Genomic DNA, 18058 nt, shown 5'->3' on the forward strand with positions numbered 1-18058 from the left:
AGTCTCCCTCTGCTGGACAAAACCTGGTCTTTATTCCAAAAGATGTTAAAATATTTTGAGTTTAATGTTACATTTTAAAGCTATTGAAATCCTTAGATACTAGCCTGTATTCTTCATTCAGAAAAATGTATACTTTGGACAAATGAAAAGGCACTCTGGACAGACCTTACGTTTCACTTTGAGGCTTCTTGAATTTTAAAGCTGCATTCATCTCTAGTGACTAATTTAAGCTTGACCTGACTATGAGTTGGTGAGCAACCTTAAACAATGAAAGCTTTTTGTACTGTGGAATGCATCTGGAGTTAATCACAAACTATGTCCAGTCATGCACTCCTGTCTGTCATAGCCCGTATGCTGTCAAGAACGATCCTACAGGTATCTAAAATAGGAACAGTACTACCAATCTTGTTCTGGTTATTTAATGAATGTCTGGGTTGCAAGCAGGTACAGGTGAGATAATCATCACAGATAAAATTATGTAATAGCAATGTAACTACTAAGGGAAATGTTAAATGTAAACATGGAATGAAAAGTCCTAAGGATTTAATTCAGTGACACATTTAAGCACAATACCCAAGTGCAGTCCCCATCAGTAAAGCACTTACGTTCCATTACCATCACACTCAAGAAATTTCTTTGCTTTAAGTATTCTATCTCCAGCAGAGTTTCCTGCTAGAGGAAGTGTTGGAGCCCCAGTGTGTATAACTCTGACCAGCTCTGCATGCGTCTGGGTCACATCCATATTAATATAAAATCTTGTTATTGTGGGCATGCATAGTCAGGTGAGTAAGTTTAATTGGAATCCTGCAGCTTCTTCTAAATACTTTTCCCAAGAAAATATGCATATAAAGTGCTGCTGTGTCACCCTGTCAGTGGCACGACATGCTTTTGGCATTGTTTCTGGAAATTCTTTTGTAGAAATAAAAGGTCAGGTATTCACTATGCAGAATAACATAACACATCCCCACTTGTAAATGAGATTTGGTTTAGAGCCCCTGTATACACCTATACATTTCCTATACCCTTTAGACAAGGATGTGATCGAGGCAAAACAACTTCACTGTGTTGGATTCACTACTTTCATATGGATACCTTGGTGCTGCTGGCAACTGAACTCTGCTTCTGAGGCTATGTGAAATAAGAAGGTAGGCACAATCAGACTTGCACTATTATTTTTTACAATTATTTCCTGAGAAGAAACATACACTTCTTCATTGCAGCTGAAGACTGGAGATTGAAAATTTAATTCTTGGCATTACTGGTGGTATAGCAGGCTGCTCAAGTGCTACTCTGTAATGCCTTAGGCACTAAAACATCTTGACCTTTCATCTGGAACAATTAAATGGAGCTTTGCTTAAGTGGCACATCTGGTATTCAATCTGGGACTTCATTGCATGAAGACTGCCTTTCCCAGTTCAGAAGACATTTGCTTATCCAACCAAATTACAACTCCAGTTTCCTTTTTGCAAACATCTGTTTGTAGACAGGAAAATCCATCTGGGTGTGAAGATTCAGAAAGCAGCTTCAGAAATTTTCATGTAATGTTAGGCTCTTGTGATCATTAGCCAAATTCCTCTCTGAAATTCTGTGAGCCCAACAATCTTACTTCTTCAGTCTAGTCCTGCTTGGTTCTGGGAAATCCTTATATGACTACTTCCTAACTTAAGTAAAGGAATCCAGATGCTACAAACAAGAAAAATTTGAACATATATTCTGTCATTGTTTTCAGCATCATAGGCCTTTGTGTCACAATTCTTATTAGGTAACATAAACAACATTATATATTAAATACTCGAGTTATAAGAAATGCTTACTAATAAGGCTTACAAAAATTTCTCTCTTGGGAATGTCCATCATTATGCATGGCTGTAAAAAGAGCTTACTCAGTTAAACAGTGCAATGAAGGAAAGCAAAGCTGTAAAAATCATTAGTAGGTTTCCTTGTGGGTATAAACATTAAATTATTGCCATCAATATTTTGTCAGAAACATTCATTACCTACATAAAATCTGACACTCTTCAGAGGTAAGGAAGTCTGTGTGTCTCACGTGCCTGTGTGTTTTGATTCAGGAAGCCAGCTTTAATTTGTAGTGGTAGATTCTTAATGGTTGACATTTTAAAGGTATTTTATGTATTTATTTTGAAAAGTCAATATTTTCAATCACAAAGATATTTGTGTGGTTGAAAATTCCTAGAACTTCAGTTGAAACAGATTGAAATCTGTACCCCTTCCCAATCCTGTCACAAAAGAGCACTTCAACATCTGTGGACAAGTGCTTGGATGAGGTTACCTGGTGTGAGACACAAGATTATTATATTAATTATTGGCTCAGACCAACTCAAGTGTGTGAGAAAGTGGGGTATGAAAGGACAGGTGGAATTTCATGGAGGTGAGGTAATGGCCTATCCTGTATCCCAGTCCCTTTGAGCCTCCTGGGGTACCTCTGGAGCAGCTGGCAATCAAAGGCAGCCTGGAAGCACACTCACACCACAGTGCTTGGACCCCTAACCCAGTCTCAGATTGACTGGGGAGGTGGGAACACCACTCCTCACTCCTGGAGCCCCAGAGCAGAGAGTGGGCTGAAAGTCCTGCCTGGAAGGGGTGGCCACAGGCAGCTAGAGCAGATAAAACCAAAGACCTGGGGTCTCCGTAGGTTTGAACCCTACCACTTGGACATGTGGAAGCTGGACTTGCACAGGACCCTCCAGTGGTAGCTATATAGTTTTCTCTTTTTGTCTCTTTCTTTACTTCTTCTTCTGCTAATCTCCTTTCTTATTATTTTGGGTAACTTGAAACCGGATGGGTTGGATTTTGCTAAGTTGTATGGGTTAGCAACTGCTAAGTCAATGCTTTGTGGAATGCTTTCTTTTGGTTTAATGTTACCCTTTAAACTTTTGCCAAGTACTTTTATTTCCTAAAGATTACCAGTAAAGTACCTCCTGAGAAAACATGTGCAGTGTCTTCTCCTTTGCACTCTCTCTTAAGGTGTTAAAAGAATCAAAGGCTCTTCTAGTATATTCAGAGGGCAACTACTGAGTGAGCCTTTAGTGAGCTTGTAGCTTGAGACTTGAGTCTTACACCTGGTGGTAGCAATGGCTGGAGCCCAGGTGCCTCACTGTACTGCTGTCCTTGCCTGTTGTGACGTTAGTGAAACTTATGCAGCTGGGAATATTTAAGTGTGATTTTTTTCCTCTCTCTTTTAAAATATTCTTTTAGATTTTTCATCTTATAGATAAAAATCTGCTCAGAGTTTAATGGATGTGATTCACTTCTCATATGAGCACTCTTTTGGGGACTGCCATTCACAAAAGGATTGCACCAGTATATAACTAGGAGGAGAACTGTTGATCTAGGATACACAAAGTCTGTTGAGGTTGCCACGTATTATAATTCCCATAGGTCAACAAATCAGTTAACCTGTTTCTTTCAGGCCGCTGCCGTAGTAACAAATAGCAGTGTTCAAATTTTCTGAAGAATTAACACAGTTCTGAAACAATCGTGTTTCGGTGTTACACTACAGGCTAAGGACTATGCTATTCCTTTTAAGTGGTAACTTTTGGACTTAAAATGTCTGTTACCTTTCCCTCCAGATACAATGGCAATTAAGGTGTTGCATGCTATATTTTCATAGTGTGTGGGTGTATTTCTTCTAGTGTAACCCTCGTGCTGTGGAAAAATGATTTAAAAACCCTCTTCTGAACAGCTGGTTTGTATTGGTTGAGTCTGACAAGGTTTCTTTTCACGTCAGGGTATTACAGCTTCTTCTTCTTCTGTTGAATTTGGTGAGAGTTCATAAAGTCTATCCCATTTGCAGCTTTTTAAATGGTGAATATTTCAGCAACATATTAATAATTCAGTTCTATGTGATTTTTAATTTTCAACAAGAATGATATAAGACATGAGGATTCTTAATGAAATTAAAGAAGAGTGCAAATTAACTGCAAATATCTTATGGAATGTTGTCCTTCTAACAGCTATGCCTGAATTTGAAGGATTGGGTAATTATGACCATTAATATACTTTTCATTTTACACGTTGGGAAAAATTCTTCCTGTTACAAGAAATGACAACCCTAATACAAGATAAATACACTTGATATTTGTATGCTTAAAAGATTTTTTTTTCAGTTACTATATGCTATTCATCAGTGTCATTAATGTATTTTCATACTTTTGTACTGCAGGTAGCTTCTAATGCTGTTCAATATATGAGTAGTTTATTTCTGTTTACTTTAATGAAGATATTTCTTCCATAGAACAACCAAAACAGGGAGACCTACATATAAGACGTGTGAATTATTTAAGGTTAATATACCAGATTGGGTATTTTTAATGTCAAAAAAACATTCTGGATGCTTTGACTGCATTCATCATACTCTCTTTTGTATGCATTGAATATGGAAGCTGTCAAAATTGTTTAAAGTTTGACAGATTTTTGAGCTAAGTATTTTCTTTTTTTGACAGAACAGTTTGGTTTCTGAGTCCTGCATCCTTGCTTCACTGAACAAGGATGCTGTTATGTTTGGCTTAGTTCATTTTGAAGTCTCCAGTGGTCATAACCCATAAACCAGAGTGACACAAGGCCATCAATCAACATGCAAAGACTCTTGTCTAGGCTTTGAATTCTTGAGGCTATCTTTGCACATGATGTTCAGAGTGCAACTTGTGGAATATCAATCATTTTTATCATGTGATAGTGGAGCTCTGAGATTGGAGTTCCTGCCCACATCTCCGTGTTCTGCACAGTTAACTGCACTGTGACATGCCTGACAGCATTGTTTCTTCAGGTGTGGTATTTTCACATGTAAGAATGCTTCTTTTCTTGAGTTGTACCTTAATGACATGGCATTCAAGCAATGAGCCATGATCACTGCTGGGTTTTGGTGATTTTCTGCAGGCTTAACATTAATTTTATTCTTTCTACTGTAATACTAGCTAGTAGCTACAAGGTAAATACTGACATATATGCCAAATTTAAAAATTGGCAAATTAAAATAGGGAAATAATCTGCTTGCTCTTTACATGTATCTATGTGTATTTCCAGGTTTTACGTTTTACATAAGACTGACTATGTCATTTGCACCTTTCCCATACAGTCAGCTACACAGATTTTCTAAGTTAATTGAAGGAAAGCAGAGTCTCTTAGATCAAGTAAACTATTAAAACCCCCTAACCTAAACAACACAAAAACTGGACCTGAAGTTTGCCAACATGCTGAGTTGTGATTTTTATCATACCAGAAGATTTGTGACTTTTACTGACTGTTCAGTTTAGGGAATTCTGCAAACCCATATTTTACAAGTTGAAAGTTCCAGAAATTTATTTAGAAATAGAAAAAGCAGCTAAAAACTCTCTCCCCATGACCTTCATATTTTATGATGAAATATAACTGAAACAGAACTCTGCAGGGAAGTAAAGTTTGTGGCTGATTCAAAACACTCTGAAATTCCATTGCATTGTATTTCCTTGATTTTGGGAACTTCAGCATATGATTGAAGTCAAGCATTTGTTTAAGTGTTTTGTTGTTTTGGGGTCAAAAGTTTGAAAGTACAACACATTTTTTTCCTCAAAATAAGCTATAAATTTTTTTATTTCTTCATAGCCTAACTGTGAGTTTTAATAAAACTTTCATTGTAAGGTGGCCTGCTGAACATGACCAATAATCATGCCTTTCTATTAAAAAATATTCATTTTTGTAAACCACAAAGGCATACCTCTACATAACTGCTCCATGTCTTTATCTTGTTTGTCACCACTTGAATAATTTTTTGACCATGTTCATTGTACTTTCCTAGCTCTGTCTCTGCTGTAAACCTTGCAACAAACTGGAAAGCTCTGAGATTTATTTACAGGGATTTCTAGTGTTTCATTAACGGTGGCATAGCTGCTTGAAGAAAGTAGCTGCTCTTGGCTTCAGGAAGTTTTGTGGTCGGTGGTTAAGCAGTGGAGGGGCTGTACAACACCAGCTAGTCCTGGGGTGTAGGGATGGGCTGATCTGGGGCCAGCATAGCATGAGGATTATGTGAATTTAATTACCTAAACAACATGAGTCTATTCACCTTGGACACCCCAACCTGCCCCCAGTTGCATCTCCAGAGGGACAGAAATTTCCTGTTAGCTGTGGGCAAACTTCTTGGAAATATCCTAAATTAGCATCTGACTTGCTTGATGAACTCTGTGTATGTAACTCAGTGATCTCTTAGTGTGTAAAGACAGTGGATACATCCCAATGCAAGTAGGAAATGCAATTATGTGTGATATTTATAGATATAAAATGTATTAAAATCCCTCCATTGTCTTCAAATCTGCAGGGAACCAATCTCAAGACTTAACACCTGAAGCTGCTGTCCCAGAACAGCCAATGGAGGAACTGATGACTGGTTTCACCTCTCATTTACCAGCTGGCAGCCAACACTTAGCAAATCTATTTCAGAAAGTAAGGTCAGGAAACACTCATATGATGAGCCTTCTCACACTTGTCAGAATTAGAAGCATGTTGTGATAGAAGTGCAGAAATGAGTCAGAAATGAAGACTTTTCCCCCCCATATTAACACTCTCTCAAAATTAGAATCAAATTTTCTCCTCTATTTAAGCAAGTGGTGTTGCCAAGGCTTCCACCAACATTTTTATAGGGATGAATACTTGAAATTTGTTGCCTTACAGCAGGATTGTGCACTATATACTACTTGTTTCCTTTTCTAGCACTTAAAAACTGACAGCAATACTTTACGAACATTCCTAGTGTGTCTTTAGCATCTACATCGTGTAAGCAGTGGGTTGGAGCACTCTCAGGAGAACTGTTGCAGGAGGAAGCATTCTGTCTACATCAAATCCAAGGACTCCATCTCACCAAATGTCATCTATAGTGACCTGGGCACCCATCAGCTGCCTTCTATCCCGGCTGTTTGCAAGAAGCTAACCCAGTTCTGGGCTGCTGAAAGGACTAGGATTCTGTAACAGAACATGGTTAGATTTCAATTGTAGGCCCACTGAAAATCCAGTGCAGAGGGAGTACTGGAACAATATAAGTAAAAGACAACCAGACAGTGATTCCTGGTGCAGCAAATAAAAGCCTGCACTCAGACAGTGAGTTACACTCATGGAGAAAGCTGGGTCTGCAGTACCTCAGCAATCTCTGCATGCCCTGCCTCTCATCATGCATCCTGTCCCCATGCCAGAGGTGGACCAGCAAGGCTGCACCAGGGAGTACATTGGTCTTGTCCTTCATCCTTGGCTGGGCTCCCTAAGATCTATTCAGACTGACTATCCCTCCACATTGGACTGCAGATTGTTCAGAATTCTCTTGAACCTGGGGATCTAAAAATGATCTTTAGCATCACAGTCCTCTGCCTTGGGAGTGGAGCAGCTGAGAGCTGGTAGGGAGCTAATCAGGCATTGCTTTCTGCACAAAACTTTAGGATATCAGTGACAGGCTCACTAGTCTTTAAAGATATAATAAAACATTCAATTCCAACCTGTAGATGTCTCCCAGTAATAATCCTATCTATTTGTGACAGGCATAAAAATTACATGGGATCAAATTCATCAGAGAGAGCATAACTGTACAGTATTGTGATTTTCCTGAAGCTAAAATGTCAGTTGCAGCCCTGTTGTACATAAAAAAAAACAACTATTCTAACAAATAAATTAAAATCTTGTCCTTTTGCTCCAGAAACTATACATTAATGCTAAGTGGTACTGTCATATGTACTTACTGTTTTCAAAAGATAGGCATATACATGTACGTGTATAGGAATATACATGATTCTGTAAATGGATATGTGAATGTTGTGTAGGACTGAAGGGTGCCTCAGGACTCCCCAGCATGCTTACCTTCCAGACAAAGGGATTCTTATTAGTTCTGTGTTTTAGTTCAGAATGAGGTCAAGTATAATATTATGCAGTGTACATTTAAAATACAAAATAAAATGAAGGTAATCATAATCACTTTTATTCCTCTCAATTCATCTTATTTCTTGGTATTTTGTCAGGTGGACTTGGTTTTCCCTTTCTTGGTAAAAAAACCACTGTGCTTCAGCAACTAAATGATTCAAACCTGTGCAGTTTGGTTGGGGAGCAAGCAGTAAAGACATCCTTTGGATAGTGTTCTGTGAGCACTCAGTGATCTTCCAGTTAGTGGACCACTATCCTCACTGCACATGCACTTCTCACTGTAAAACCTAATTTCGCATTACCTCCCACATCAACTAGTTGCTTATCCAGTTCTCTTATTGTCACCCAACAGTGGTGGCAAGCCACAGAGCAATCACATCCTCCAAGACTGAAATGAGATATTTTTGTTGTTGTTGTTCTGATAAGAAACACTGGCTGCTGGCTGGTCTCCAAAGCTTATCTGTCTCTATGTGGTTTTCTGACAGTCTTCTCTTGCTTGCACTCCTCTTCGGAGATCAGTACAGATGCCTTAATAACCATGGAGGTGCTTTCAATGCTTTATTATTTCATCATGCAATTCAGCCTTTTGTGTTTACCACCCCCTGCTTTCCTTCTTAAAAAGCCCTTAAATCACTGACACAGGATGCTGGGAGAATTGATGTAGGAACTTGATAATGAAATGAAAGCTTCCAATCCTAAAAACTGCAATTCTGCACCAGGACCTGCTGTATCTGGTACAGATAACAAGACCTTTTTGGTGATGCTTACGCGGCTGGAAATAGATGTTTGTGGTCCTGTCCACAGCCAGGGTAGATATTAGACACCCCTTGTCTCCCTCAATTGGCTACAGCTTCCCATGACAGCTGAAGGCCCTCATTGAGCCCTGAACCAACCAACCTAATTTTATAAGTTGTTTTTTTTTTTTCCCCTCCAAAGCAATAGTTTACCTTTGAAGCATGAAGCTTCACCTAGAAGCATGCTCTGGTGCTCTCTGTTGGATTAAGTGTTTGAGGAATCACCAGTATGTAAAGAACTCCCATCTTAGTGGGGTTTAGGCAAATATGCTGGCAAAAATTGCATACAAAGAATTTAAGCTCCAGGGATTCCACTGCTCTGGAAGGAGGTAGCTGGCTCTTTGGAGACTCCCTGCCTGCCAACAGAGGCCATCACGCTACATGTGTGCTCAAAACCTTTCTGCAGATGTGGCAGTAAGCTGCAAGACAGAATGATCACAGTTGGCCTAAATTGCCTGCAGAAGAATGTGAAAGATCTAGGGATAAATTTGTGGTGATGCTCAGCACACTTATGGCTGATGCAGGAGCAGATTAAAAATGTGTTTTGAATATATGTAAGGCCATAAAAAGGCAGTTCTTAAAACAAGAATATAGCACTATAACTCTTTGATGGAGTTATCATCCACAAATGTAGGTAATCCTTCTGGAACATATTTCTATACTTTTGTTATCTATAATAAAATGTAGCACTGAAATCCACAATGTAATTACAATTTGTTCTAAGAATTTATTTCTTTAAAAATATAAGCACAATACTTTCACTACAGGCCCTTTATTTTTCTTTTGAAAATTATTTTCTCATCAGCTTCTTTGTACAGACCATAAAGTGATAAGACAACCATCTGTTATATCTGCTACAAGCTCCATCAATAACTCGGGTAGGTCACCCAAGATTGATTAGTACAACTTAAATTCTAGCTTTAGACATTCTCTGTATCTTGAGTTTCTTGAGTATAAAACTAGAGCTGGTATACAGGTTGTAAAATTAGCATTGTTATTATTCCTGATGCTCTTAGACACATAAGTAGGGAGAGATTTTTAGTATATTAAAAAGTCCAGAAAGTGTTTGAGGTTATAAGCATCAGTTCTGCAATCTATAAATAATTTAAAAAGATAATATAAGAATTTTTTAACTTCTGAATATTAACTTGTTAATGACTTTAAATACTCCATTTTCTGTTAGTTGTAATTCAAACAGTGGAATGATTTTACAATATAGATATTTTCTTCATATAATAATTAAACTAAATTTTTACTTCATATACTCTTCTCATAGCTTTCCCTGCACCGCCCCTTGCACAATTGTGAATCCAGAATATGTCAAGGTGATTTCTTGGTAAATAAGAGACAGGTACTTTTTGCTCAGTAGACAAGAGACAGGTACTTTTAGAAGTATATTCTTTTTCTTTTTTTAACCTGAACTCATGCCTTGCTCTACAGGACTTTGAGGAAATGCAATTATTTCTGCCACCATCAGAGAAACCACTTAGATGCTTAAGGTATTTGCTTAAGTACTTTACTGATTGAGCTTTTATTGTGCTGGAGACTATCAATTAAAAAAAAAAAAGCCTTGTCTCTCTCATGATTCAAAACATCTAAAGAAACCGAGCACCATACAGAGAAGTTTGACCTTTAGAAAACATTTAGTGAGGCATTTTAATGAAATACAAAGCGTACTTCTAAAATCTTTATCATTCATCAGCCCTTGCCTCGTCTATCAAAACATGCATGTTAATTAAAGACAGGAACAAAAAACAAGGAGCAGGTCTCTGGGAGAGCCTCCATCACTCCTCTGGCTCCGGTAGATGGCACTGCTCCGAATAATTTGAGCCGGAGCCAGCGGTGCCCGCAGGATGCTCTCGCTCCCGCCCCGGCCCCGCGGAGCTGCTCGCTGCGGAAAGCGGGGCAGAGACACCGCACCGGCCCCAGCCACCCTCAGCCCGGCGGGACAAGAGATCTTTCCTGTATTTTGTTAAAATAAGCAGGAGTCTTGCTAGCGGGGAAAAATAGTTTGTTCCCGCTGCTGTAAATATGATTTACTGGCTGCTGCTTGTACCTGTTGCTTCACTTCATAATAACTCTTCCCCCACTTCGCTTTGTGATAACTCTTTTCTCCCCCCGTTTTGGTTTTCAGCAAATTCAACATTCATTTTGTCAAGTTACAGAAAAATCTGCTGCTGGTGTCAGTGATAAGAAATGTTCCTCCTTGATAACTTGTGAGGTACTTTGGAGAGACTGTGTCTCTGCCAAGTGGTGTCTGCCCTCGTTTGTTTACGTGCTGCTGGTTTACTTTCACAGAGAGGGAAGCAGGGATCTGAAAGCTCACTGTACAAAGGACCTCGAGGACAGGAAATTTTAATTTTCAGGTATCTCAGTGCCTAGAAAAATCCTCTGTCCTGATTTAGAAGCTCAGACTTCCTTGAATGAGAGGAGTTCGGTGTCAGATTGGACTTGGTGTCCATATTTGGAGTGGACAAACCTCCTTTTCCATTCTTATTTCCTGTATTTATTTGCGATTTCCCTTCTAAAGTTTGGTGCTTAGACCACACCACTCCTTTCTGGTGAAAAAACAGGGACAGAGTTTTGATCTGGGAGCACTTTTTGACTGCTGGCCATGGCCATTGAACTGGCCTTACTCTGATTCCAGGGAGGGGAGCTGTGGGTGCCCTCCCTACCTCTGAGCTGTAGGTCAAGGAGACACAAGCATGAGGAACAGCTTTGAAATGAAGTACTGAAGGGAGCACACCACTTCCTTCCTAGGATTCTGTAATTTGAGAGACCAGTCTTTTAGTTAATTCTTGTTATCAAGTAGATAGGAATTCTGAAAATAGGTCCTTTCCTGCTTGTTCCACTGAATGTAATGAAACATCAGTTCTTGTGCTGGAATCAGAGTATTTATTGTGACCTTTTTAGTAAATTGTAGCTTTAACTTGTAATCTCTCTTTAGTCAGGTTCATTTCCCCTGCTGGTTTACCTTTAAACCAGCACACATACAACCTTGTTGAAATTTCCATTGTATGGTTGGAAAGGCATGAATAAATCTACCCAGACAACTGTGGAACTGGATTTAGTACTCCAATCAAGTGCAAGGAGAATTTGTTAGGAGGTGAGGGCAGCCCCTTCCCTTATAAACTAGGCTGATGCATCCTTTCAGGAGAGAGAAAGGCTGCAGGCAGCAGAGTAGATATAAACCCCACCTTTCTCCTTCAAGCCCCTGTTGTGCAGTTCAGGCAGCTCCCTGCTCAGCATGCAGGTTTTCATAGCTCCTACTTTTAGCCCTGTGTAAGATCCATCCCTCTTTCTTCTGCAGCTCCCAGCCTTCATTGCACTCTTTTCCCTCCAAGCACCTGTTTTGCCTCCTCTTTTTTTTGTTTCTTTTTTCTTTTTTTTTTTTTTTTACCTTCTTGCTACTGTCTGTTCTTGTTTCTGTTCTTGTAGGGAAGACATAGAGAGCTCATCTGTCTTCAGAAATCCTGGTTTCCCCATTTTTTCTTCCTTTTGTCCTCTTTTGTCAGTAAACCCCAGGGGCAACTTGCTAGCAATATGCTGTGCAAGTAGGCAGGTTCTTGAAGGAATTAGCATTTTGTCCCCTGATAATTTTGGGTGCTAAAACCCCCAAAATGTAGTGAAATAACACCTTCCTTACAGACACACAAAGGAAAAATACTCTTTGAAGGACACACACTCTGACTATGAGGTCCTGGGGATTATATCCATAATAGGAGAAACCTGGTAGCCCTGTTATTTCTTTGATACAAACCTACATAGTTATTTGTGAATTATGCTCCATATTGATGATGCTGGCCAGACATGGAGGATGGGGAGTATTGCATTCACCACCTGTGCTCAGAGCAACTGCTTGGCTGAAATTGGGAAAAGCAAGGGCTTTAGCAGAGGAAAAAATAACTTAGACACTTTTTTCTTAGAGCTTCCTAAAGTGACTGCTTCAATGAGCAGTCTTTGTTCCTGCAACATTTCTATTTTTAAAACTTTCAGTCGGAATTTGAGTTGGTGTTTTTCAAATGCATACAACAGCTGGCATATTGTGCTGTGTGTCACCCTTCAGAAAACCCAAACTAAAGTCAGCCAGGGACCAGGAAACACTGGATTCTCCCCCACCTCTTTCCGCAGGCAGGCAATTCCCTAAAAATGAAATTTCAAGCAACTGAACATGCAATTCTCCCATTGCCATTTCCCACTGTGGTAAGTAGTTTGAGGTCATCTTTTCTGTATTTACAATGTATGGCTTAAAATAAAAACACCCATTGTTTGTTCTTTGTTTTTGTTTGCACGACTGAATGCTTTCACAGAGGTATGCTGCAATAAAAGAAGGTTTAGAAATTCAATGTAAAAAGGCAGCCAATGCCACTGGGGAATAGAGTACTCTACCAATCAAGTCACAGACTCCATTGACCACACTCACAATGTAATGCTCTTTATAAAATGTCATTTAATACAGGGCTGAAATTTGTGCATCATAAACAGACAAGACAAAACCCACCTTCCAGTCCTTTTCAAGATTTGGTAGAAGCTTTGATCGTCAATTTAATTAAATATTTAGTTGTCTCACTTTGTAAGATCTGCTACAGTTTTGCCTGAAAATGAAAACAGAGACCTTTCTGGACACCCTGTTCTTACTTTTTTTTTCCTGTACAATAATGTCATGACATTTTAAACCTATGGGCACTTTCTTTTCTTCTGCTCCTTAATTGAACAGCAGGATACATGTTAAGTGCTCCTTCACTGTGGTTCTGAAATATGCCCAACACAGATGCCTCAATTTTATCATTCTTCTTCCTACCTCTTTAAAAAATGTTAATTCCCAAATAGGTGATTCTCAAAAGGGTTTTCTTGAAAGAAGATTTTAATTCTTGTGACTGTGATTGCCAATTGCAAAATGTAATACATATGTTAACCTCTGGGCTTGAGAATAAGCCTCAGGTATTCACTCTTGAACAAGCACTTTCAGAGTTACTGGGCTGCAATTATATTTGTGTAAGCAGGTGTGAATTATTTAACTAAGGTCAGAAACCAGTCTTCTTTAGAATGAGCAAGTTTCAGGTGCAATGTGACCATTCAAAACATGCTAATTACTTGTAGGTTATCTCATGAGGGTTGGATTAAATTTTGTTGAAATTAGTAGATCTTTCATTTAAGGTAGGTTTATAAAGAATTGGGACTTACATTTCATCCCCAAGCAGAGGCAGTGCAAGGCATTTGGGAAACGTAAGTGATATTTGTGGTTGATCTGGATCTATCTATTATTTTGGCAATACAAGGTTTGTGGACGAGACAACAACACTAAATGATAAAGGAAGAAATCACAATACTGTACAGCATCTGTGTGTGGTCATGGCAGCAGCATATACAGTGTTGAGGTATTGGACTGAAAGATCATAAAAAACCCTTCAATGTTCAGTCCGCCTGACTTGCTGGGAAGTTTGATGTTGTGCATCACTGTGAATGTACAAATTACAAAATAACCCAAAGTTCCCTGGCACAGTCACTGAGTTTTGCCTGAACTAGAACAACACATCTGTTCAACAAGATCCTGGTGACCTTGGCTCTTTTTGTCCGGGTCTCAAATGCCTTTTTGTAACCTGCATACTTTTTGTAGCTCAGTTTTTCATACATGTAATGCTCATGCTTGTGGCGATACATAGTGTGTATCCAAACTGTCCTGTCTCAGAAAAGCACAAAATAACCCAGCTGGGCTGGGACCAGTTGTAAAGGCAGTAGTGATGGGTTTGAGGTTACAGACTACCAGATGTGAGATGAGCAGACTGAAACAATGTGGCTGATTGAATTTATTTTCCACAGCTCTCTTCTGCTTTGAAAAAAATAGTTTCCTGACCCATGGTCACGTCCCTTTCACCCAGGGGTTTGGTAAATAGCTAGTAGATGAGTTTACTGAGACAATTCTAGTGAAGTGAGAGACAATAACTGGGAGTTATGAATACTGATAAGGTAACTATTGAAATTCGAACATAAAACCTTTACAGAAAGGCAACAGCATCCCAAAGTTCAGGAGTGGAGAGGGAGAGAGAGACTCCATCCTGGGGGCTGAGCCAGTGAGTTGCCTAATCACCAGTAACCAGCATCAGGAAAGCTGTTTGAGGATGGACTGCTTCTCTGAAGCTGCTGCTAAGCAGCCTGTCGCACATTATTCACTGCTCAACCGTTTGATGAATAATTTTCAGTAGCCCATGAGGGACTCTAGTCAGGTTTGATGGAAATCTTTCCCTTGACTTTGCCACTCTGCAAGGATAAGGCCCTTGAATCACACACTGCTGGCAGGCAAGTCTCAGAAGATGGAAGAAGTTGAATTAGTTACTGTTTTCCTGGTTCTTGCAGGCAGCAGAGCAGAGACATTATGTGTCATCTTCTTTGGACCTTGAAATGGGAAAGATAACGTAAGGACAGGATGTAAATAGCAGTATTACTTATAAAAAAAGAGTATTTAGAGTATAATATAGTCAGCTCCATGTTACTTATGTGAAGGAGGAAAGACAAAACCAGAAACCTAAAGAATTTTTTCCTTTCTGTTTGGGCATTCTTCTAAACAAAAAGTTATGCCAATGGTGGCTAACTGGTTCATTGGCTTCACCTTACTGGAACAACTTATAAAACCCCAGCTCTTGGTTTGTCACACAAAAGGCCAGAAGATGTAACTGCATAAAGAGAAATTAAAAAAGGTCAGATGCAAGAACTGGAACATGAATGAACTGTAGTGGCAGTCGAGCTAACTTGGCATCTCTATTCTGTTCTCTCTAACATATCCCGACCCATGCCAACTCTGTGCAGGTGCTCCAAAACCAAGTTCACCAGGCTCATGGGGGACTCCATGAATGCCACTGTGTCCAGCACTGTGTATCCCCATGCAGAATAGTCCATTAACAACTGGTGGCTATATGACTGTTGTTTTTTTCAGCAATTTATCAGGTAGCTGAGATACTCTGGGTAGTTCTGATAAGGGAGTTTGGTTTTCGTCAGCAGGCTAAAGTAGTTCACAACTTTGTTAGCAAAGCCCACTGCGACAGACTATTCATGATGCCATGAAAAATAAGCAACCCCCCTAAACATTCTAAGCAAGAGAGCTACATACTCTCACCTTCTTGAATATTATGCAGATATTGTTGCAAAATGTTGTTGGAACAGAAGTATCTTAGGAAATTTGTGGTTTAAAGTTCAGTCCTAGTCAGCACTAATGACTAGTAATTTGCTATCAGCTGGTGGCTGTTACAGTTTATTCCTTATGAAAGAGACATATTCATAGGTGTGAGATTGCCATTTCTAATAGAGCAGTAAACATTGTAAAATGACAGAATAAGGATTTGATTTGTCCTGGTGGAGCTTTGTGATGCAGAAGTGAATTTGCCTAGTGGTTAAATTATTAATGAAGGTTGCTGTTTTTAACCCTACTGTATTGCCTGTGATATGGTAAACGTAACTTCTCCACAGGTTCTCATCCTGATTGCTGGCCAAATTATATTCTTGATTGTCCATCTGTGGCTGCCATTAACTTAGATAAGGGGCATTGCCATGGCTGTGTATGTAGTAATTAGGCACAATTTATGTTTGTCCTAGATACATCTTGAGTAGTGAATATTAAAATTTACACAGAATAGTTTTTCATCCTTAAATGTTCATTCTTCTCATTGTTTCTAACTTACAGATTGTGACTTGGATGCAGTCCAAGAACAGAGAAATGACAAAGGATCAAAATAAGTCTTCCCTGTCTTCTCATCCTTGGATGCAATTTGTTGTGCAGGTACATCAGAAGCACATCTTGTGTCTGTCTTTTTTAGTCTTTGCCTATGTAACTGAATAAGTATGTCAAGGGTAATTGCAAAAGTAGGGATTTGTTTCACGCATAGAATAGCAGTGATCAAAATACCATTATGCCATCAATGAGCCTTGAGACACAAGCTGTAACTGCTTAAGACACCTTTCTTAGGTGTTTAGCTGCATTCACAGATCCATTTTTGACCATTCAGCCTAGTAGGGATGAGCTATTTTCTCTCAAAGTTGCACTTTTTGGTGCTTTATTACATTTTATTTTTTGTTTGACCCACCACAATACATTTAACAAAGTAACTGGTAGTGATGATGCTATAAGGGTATTATTTTGCAACAATGCCCTTGCCACAGAAGCCTTTGCACTCATTCATAAGAAGAGGAAACCCAAGTGTACACAGTCATATGACAGTGTAGAGTACAAGATGAAATAAATGTGGCTATGGAGAACACAAACCAAAAATCAGAGCATGATTTACAGAAAAGTTTTCTATACTGATAGGGAAATCTGCATCCTCTGTGGCAGAAAACATAGGCATTGTCATCAGGTTTCTGAACACAGGTTTGTATCAGCTTTCTGATATGATGTCTACATTGACTTCCGTGAAGATGCACTTGTCCAAGCCAAGGTCTACCCCAGAGCTACAGTTTATAGAGCAAATGACTGACACAAAGGCTCTTTTTGCTGTTTTAAACAGTGGGGAAGAATTTTTTTAAAAAAAGTCAGGCTTGTGGTTGATGAATAAAACATGGCTCCACATGATGCCATTCAGCAAGAGAAGCTGCAGAATAATTTAAACTTTCTAACACATGGGTTTTACACACTGGTAAGGACTCCTGGTCTCATTGCAGTAAGTTTTGAAATCTATTTTAAAATTGTAAGTATAACAGGCATGTAAGAAGTAAGTATCATTAAAATTGAGAGTGAATTGTTCGTTAGAGGAACATGAGCACAGTTATTAGGTATACTTGCTGCCTGCGGGAGATGTTTCTTTCTCTTTTTCCTCTCCCCAAGCTCATCCAAGGACAAAAGCAGAAAAAATGAATGTAGTGGGTTTATTCTTTCTTTATGCACTGTTTGTGGAAGCTAACAGCAGTAAAAACCCTTTGTCAGTTAAAATAATAGTTCTTTGAAAAACTTTCAAAGAGAGGTACATTGGCAGCATCAGAAAAAAGTGGAAAGTTGCAGGTCGTTTATAGGCCGCATGAGTTTCAGTGGGGTTCTCAGTGTGTTCCTGAAATATACATTTAATCTACCACATACCCTCAAACTGAGTGCAAGATAGTCTTTATTAGAATAGCTGTTTCAGCAGGAAATGCCTTAGATATTCCTTAGAGCCATGTTTTCCACTTTTGTTTTCAATTATGCTAAAGTAATGGGTAGTATCTCATTGTCCTGGAAGACAGTCTTATGTCAATACTTTGATGAGCTGTTAACTCAGCCACTGCTGAGGTTTTTTTTTCCAAAATCAAATCAGTTGTAACACTGCATTAAACAGCCTGAGTGGTGATGTCAGCACATGCTTAAAACTAGCGATGGCCTCAGGTGGTTAGCTCTGCATGCTCAGTCAGGC

This window comes from Pithys albifrons, chromosome 1, assembly GCF_047495875.1.
Source record: "Pithys albifrons albifrons isolate INPA30051 chromosome 1, PitAlb_v1, whole genome shotgun sequence".
Taxonomy (NCBI): domain Eukaryota; kingdom Metazoa; phylum Chordata; class Aves; order Passeriformes; family Thamnophilidae; genus Pithys; species Pithys albifrons.